The sequence below is a fragment of the Mandrillus leucophaeus genome, unplaced genomic scaffold (assembly GCF_000951045.1).
Source record: "Mandrillus leucophaeus isolate KB7577 unplaced genomic scaffold, Mleu.le_1.0 Scaffold205, whole genome shotgun sequence".
NCBI lineage: Eukaryota > Metazoa > Chordata > Mammalia > Primates > Cercopithecidae > Mandrillus > Mandrillus leucophaeus.
Genome location: NW_012102088.1, coordinates 1,031,232 through 1,037,694, shown reverse-complemented (window position 1 = coordinate 1,037,694; position 6,463 = coordinate 1,031,232).

The following is a 6,463-nucleotide window of genomic DNA, read 5'->3' as shown; positions in this document are numbered from 1 at the left end:
AGATAGCGTTTCGCTCCCGTTGCTGGAGTGCAATGATGTGATCTCAGCTCAATGCAACCTCTGTCTCCTGGGCTCGAGTAATTCTCTGGCCTTAGCCTCCCCAGTAGACGAGACTACAGGTGCACGTCACCGTGCCTGGATAATTTTTTCTTTTTTTGGTGGAGAGAAGGTTTCACCATGTTGCCCAGGTTGGTCTCAAAATCCTAAGCGCAAGTGATTCACCCACCTCAGCCTCCCAATGTGCCGGGATTACAGGCATGAGCCACTGTGCTAGGCCAAAATACATATCATTCTTTAGATTGCATAGACACATGCCCATGGCCACCCCCACCAAACTGCCTCCCACATTGGCCTCTGCCTCCCCACAAGTTAAAGTATGTTTATATCTTCTTCTTCCTTCTACCAATAAGGGTGGGATTTTCACCTTACAGTTATATTAATGATCAAACACATGACATCAAACACTAGACAGGTGCTATAAATATGTTTACAAATCAAATACACTCAAAGTCTAGAAGAGGACATCCCTCACCATGGAGGACCACATAGGGATTGCACTATGGATAAGAGTGCATAACCAGAAACTATGGTATGCAAGCTTTTAAAATGAAGAGGGTGTGATACCCCTGAATCCCTTGGGAGGATGCAACTGGCTTGTTTGAATAACACTGTGGGTAAGGATAAAATTGAAACTCACTACAAAGTATAAGAACCAGGAATTCTGCCTGGTCTCCCTAATAAAAGGATCATTAGGCCATGTTGATTATTATCTAAAAGAGCCTAGTGGGAAGTGAATTGGCTCTCAGGTCATTTCAGGTCATACCAATATCACTAGATGTCAAGGTGGCACATCACACTGGGCCTCCATTTTTGGCTTTATACCACAATATGGCTGACAGCATCAAGTATGCTTCACATATTCAAACAGGATCCAATAATAACACAAAATGACCATTGTTCCCATTAGCAGTGGTAGTGCCTAATAATTCTGTGAATGCCTCCTTGCATTACTCCACAGCCACGCAAAACCACATGTAACTTCAGATATCCATGGTCTTATTCCACTTCTGTGCTGCAATGGCTTACCCTTCAGCAACACAGACCAACTTCCATTCACCTAATACCATTGCCATTTAAAGACCAGTCCTGGCCAGGCGCGCTGGCTCATGCCTGTAATCCTAGCACTTTGGGAGGCTGAGGTGGGTGGATCACCTGAGGTCAGGAATTCGAGACCAGCCTGGCCAACATGGTGAAACCCCATCTCCACTTAAAACACAAAAAACTAGCTGGGTGTGGTGGTACGCACCTGTAATCCCAGCTACTCGGGAGGCAGGAGAATCGCTTGAGCCCAGGAGGCGGATGTTCAGTGAGCCGAGATCGTGCCACTGCACTCCAGCCTGGGGAACAAGAGTGAGACTCCATCTCAAAAAAACAAAGAACAAACAACAACAACAACAAAAAAAAAACAGTCCTGGACAGGCACGGTGGCTCACTCCTGTAATCCCAGCACTTTGGGAGGCCGAGGTGGGTGGATCATGAGGTCAGGAGTTTGAGACCAGCCTGGCCAATATGGTAAAATCCCGTCTCTACTAAAAATACAAAAAAAAATTAGCGGGACGTGGTGGCACGCGCCTGTATTCTCAGCTACCGGGAGGCTGAGGCAGAAGAATCACTTGAACCTGGGAGGTAGAAGTCGTAGTGAGCCAAGATTGCGCCACTATACACCAGCCCGGGTGACAGAGCAAGACTTCCTCTCAAAAAAAAAAAAAAAAAAAAAAAAGTCCTGTTTTTAATCCATTTAAGGCCCAGGACCTACTGTCACAGATGACCACATTTCTCCCTGAGCATATTCAGCACACGTAATGAAACCCCCTACACACTACCAAAATCATCTCAAATCTTGATTGCAGAGTGGTGAATAAGCACCACTGTGGCCTAAGTGTCATCTTCCCTCAATTTGACTATACTTCTGCATGTATCTATTTCATGTCTATTCTCTCCTTGAAAGTCTATGTCCCCTGTCAAATCATGCTGACAGGTATACCCTACCATCACGGTCACTTACTTACCTCTCCAGTGTTTAGGAAGCCCAATAACATTACCCAGGGACCCAAGCAACAGATGCAGTCCTCATCTTTCAACCACTGCTTTCTGGTCCCCTAAAAGATTTACCACCAGAATCTGAAGTGTGCTCTCCTTATTGTGACCCATGGCTCACTCACCATAGCATACACATTAGCTACCATATATTAGATGTCTCCAGTGTCAATCCCTTCCCAGATACCCCAACCTGCATGTCCATACCCAATTGATGCCTAACACTTATTCGTCTCTGACTTTTCACATGGCCAAAACAGTCATCTTGATATCTGCATAATATTCTAATTATGTTTACTACCAACATGCTCATCTCAGCTGATGCAGCTTCCACAGCTACAGCGGCTAAGACCAAAAACCTTGGGCTCCTGATTGCTCTCTTCATGCCCTTTCTTTGTGTATTAGGAAACCTAGATGCTTGTTACAAAATATCAACTTTGAATCCACCCACATCTCCTTAGCCATGAATCTTAGTCTGTTAATCCTCACTTGGATTATGGCAAAAGCCTCAACTCTCATCTTATTTCCTCCTCTCTCAACCCCACAGTCTGTTCATTGTAGAGCCAGAGGAGACTACAGCCAGATTAAATTGTGGCAACATCACCTCTTCCCTCTGGTCAGTTTCACCTCTAAGTATTTCACATCCTGGTACTAACTCCTGGGTTAACCTTCCAAGTATGTTTATACTGGTTGACAGAAATGGGAATACCACCATATATCCTGTGTCACAGACTTAGGATCCTGGGTTTAAGGTTCCTCCAGGGGTCCCAGATCGAAAAACTTAAAAAACAAAAACAAAAACAAAAACAAAAAAAAAACAGGTACCCAACAGTCCCAGGACATCCCAATCTAAAGAGCATGTGGATAGGAGTTAGGGCCAGTGAGGGAATAACATCCTCGGCTTCCCAGTGGAGGTTCTGCAAGTGCTTCTGCAGCCAGGAGTTCCTGTGAGGAGAGGTACAAGCTACAAGAATGTGTCCCTGATGAGATTTGATAAGCTCTGGCCTCCCTGAACCCTTTCTTGGCCCTGTAACCAGGTAAACGCGGGTTGATTGGCTGAACTGAGCGCCTCAGTACAAAATGTCATCTCTTAGCACCTATGTGATCTATAGAGGTTGAACAAGAATTCAACCTCCCAGGGCGCGAAAGTCATGCCCTGTTTTTTTTTTTTTTTGAGACGGAGTCTCGCTCTGTCGCTCTGTCGCCCAGGCTGGAGTGCAGTGGCGCGATCTCGGCTCACTGCAAGCTCCGCCTCCCGGGTTTACGCCATTCTCCTGCCTCAGCCTCCGAGTAGCTGGGACTACAGGCGCGCACCACCACGCTCGGCTAATTTTTTGTATTTTTAGTAGAGACGGGGTTTCACCGTGTTAGCCAGGATAGTCTCGATCTCCTGACCTCGTGATCCGCCCGCCTCGGCCTCCCAAAGTGCTGGGATTACAGGCGTGAGCCACCGCGCCTGGCCTCTGTGTTCTTTTTTTGGCTGGACTTTGGGAAACCTTTAAAGCCTGGACTTCTATCTTGCCCTTCCTTTGTTGAAAGCTGTCCATGGCTTCTAGCGTTCCCAGGGTGAATACAGTCCCCAGCCTGCTCTTCCAGGAGGAGCTCTGCCTCACACTTTGCTCCCGACAGGTGCCTGTGGACCCTAGGTTCCGATCCTCTCGGCTCAGTTCATCTTCAGGCCTTTGCCTGCACCACTCCCTGTGCCTGTCGCTCTCCTCAGCGCATCCCGCGGGTGTTAAAAACGGGGCCCCATCACGCGAGCGCCTGTGTCCCGACGCCGGGTTCAGGCTGTAGAGCCTTGGGCAGGCGCCGCTTCCTCTCTGCTTTTGGACTTAGGTAAAGATGAGGTGACCTGAAGGCACGGAAGACGCCACAGTTACCTGAGCCGTGGGCCTCAGCGCGGCCGCCGCCATCCGACTGGGTGGAGAAAGCGGGTTGAAAGCAGAGGGCGAGCCGGGCAGGTACCCCGGCACGATGATCCCGATCTCGGCCTTGGCGCAGGTCACGCCTAGCGCCTTTAAGGAACTGCAGAGCAGCCTCTGTGCAGTCGGGACAACGTCTCTTCTCCACCTTCTACACGCCCCAGCAACCCGCGGGCTCTTACGGGAAAATACATCCAACACCAATCAAAATGGCCGCTAGTAGAGGACGCCGGAAGTCCCACCTTTATGTTGTTTCCGCGGAAACGCCTTTATTTTGAGCATTCATTGGCTCTGACGCGCTGTCATTCGACGCAGAGATTTCTGGGTTATGTAGTTTCCTCAGGTTCCAAGACGGTTCCCAGACGGTAAAGAAAGCGCTTCTCAGAGGCGCTTGATTGCACAGAGCGGTGAATAAGCATCACTCTGGCTTAAGTGTCATCTTCCTTCAATTTGACTATACTTCCGCATGTGTCTATTTCATGTCTATTCTCTCCTTGAAAGTCTATGTCCCCTGTCAAACTATGCTGTCAGGTATACCCTACCATCATATTCACTTACTTGCAGGAAAGGCCCAGCTCCACCTCAGCGGTGTGTCCTTAAACTGCGCGTTCTTCTGGGGTAGAGGATAGTCTCACCTAGCCTTAGAACCCGTATTGGGAGTTTTGGAGATTAGCGTCTGTAACTGCTCACTCAAGTATTTGAAAAAGTATTATTTTAGATTTTGGGGAACTCGAGCTCTCCGATGCTAAACTTATTATTTAGGATGCCCCCAAAGACCAAAAATCCAAATTATCATGTTTTGAACAGTCTTTCAGTCGCAAAATCCCTGCACTGGGAGCAAAGGCTGATAAACATTATTGTGTTATAAATTCACATGAATGCACTCTGAGGCATTAGAGTCAGTTTCTCAGTCTGTCAGGGACAAGAGAGAACTAATCCAGATAGGACAAGAAAAGGAAGATAAAGGAGAAATGTTGTGTTGCCTAAAGTAGGAATACACGCTAAATCTCTTGTCTGTGATTCCCACAGAAAACAACTCTCCTGCCTATAAAATCAATCATAGTATCCAGTACATTGAGCAACACTTTTATCTACGTAGTATCCCTTGCTTGAGATTCTAACTTACATTCAGTTAATTCTGGATTAATTTATCTAAGATTTATCAATCTTACAGGAAGACCAATGAAAGAAATGCTATTTGGTAGTGATAAATGGCTGCAGTTTTCAAAGGCGGAGCACGTATGCAGAAGATGCTCTCCACCTGTTGATATTGGTTGTGTCTTAAATCCAGGAGTTCATGTTATTGCTGTGAAGTGGCTATTCTTTATTTCTGCTTCCATTGCAAGGAGTGTTTTGCATAATGAATTAACGTTATGTTAGGAATACAGTTGTAAAATATAAATTCCAAAACTCTTTTAAGAATGACTATGTTGGCCAGGTGCAGTGGCTCAGGACTGTAATCCTAGCACTTTGGTAGGCTGAGGTGGGAGGATCCCTTGAGGTCAGGAGTTTGAGACCAGCCTGGCCAACATGGTGAAACCCCACCTCTACTAAAAATCCAAAAATTAGCTGGGCATGGTAACAGCGCCTGTAATCCCGGCTGAGGCAGCAGAATCACTTGAACCTGGGAGGTGAAGGTTGCAGTGAGCCAAGATACTGCCACTGTATTCCAGCCTGGAAGACAGACACTCTGTCTCAAAAAAAAAAAAAGTGAAAAAAATAATAATAATTTTAAAAAATGGCCAGGTGCAGTGGCTCACACCTGTAATCCCAGCACTTTGGGAGGCCAAAGTGAGTGGATCACCTGAGGTCGGGAGTTCGAGACCAGCCTGACCAACATGGAGAAACCCTGTCTCGATTAAAACACAAAATTAGCCAGGCATGGTGGTGCATGCCTGTAATCCCAGCTACTCGGGAGGCTGAGGCAGGAGAATCACTTGAACCGGGACGGTAGAGGTTGCAGTGAGCTGAGATGATGCCGTAGCACTCAGCCTGGGCAACAAGAGCAAAACTCCATCTCAAAAAAAAAAAAAAGAAAAAAAAAAAGACCCGGCATGGTGGCTCAGGTCTATAATCCCAGCACTTTGAGAGGCTGAGGTGGGTGGATCATTTGAGGTCAAGAGTTTCAGAACAGCCTGGCCAACATGGAGAAACCCTGTGTCTACTAAAAATACAAAAATTCTTGTAAACTTATCACTGGCCAGGCATGGTTGCTCAAGCCTGTAATCCCAGCACTTTGGGAGGCCGAGACAGGCGGGTGAGGAGATCGAGACCATCCTGGCTAACACGGTGAAACCCCGTCTCTACTAAATAATACAAAAAACTAGCTGGGTGAGGTGGCGGGCGCCTGTAGTCCCAGCTACTGGGGAGGCTGAGGCAGGAGAATGGCGTAAACCTGGGAGGCGGAGCTTGCAGTGAGCTGAGATCGAGCCACTGCACTCCAG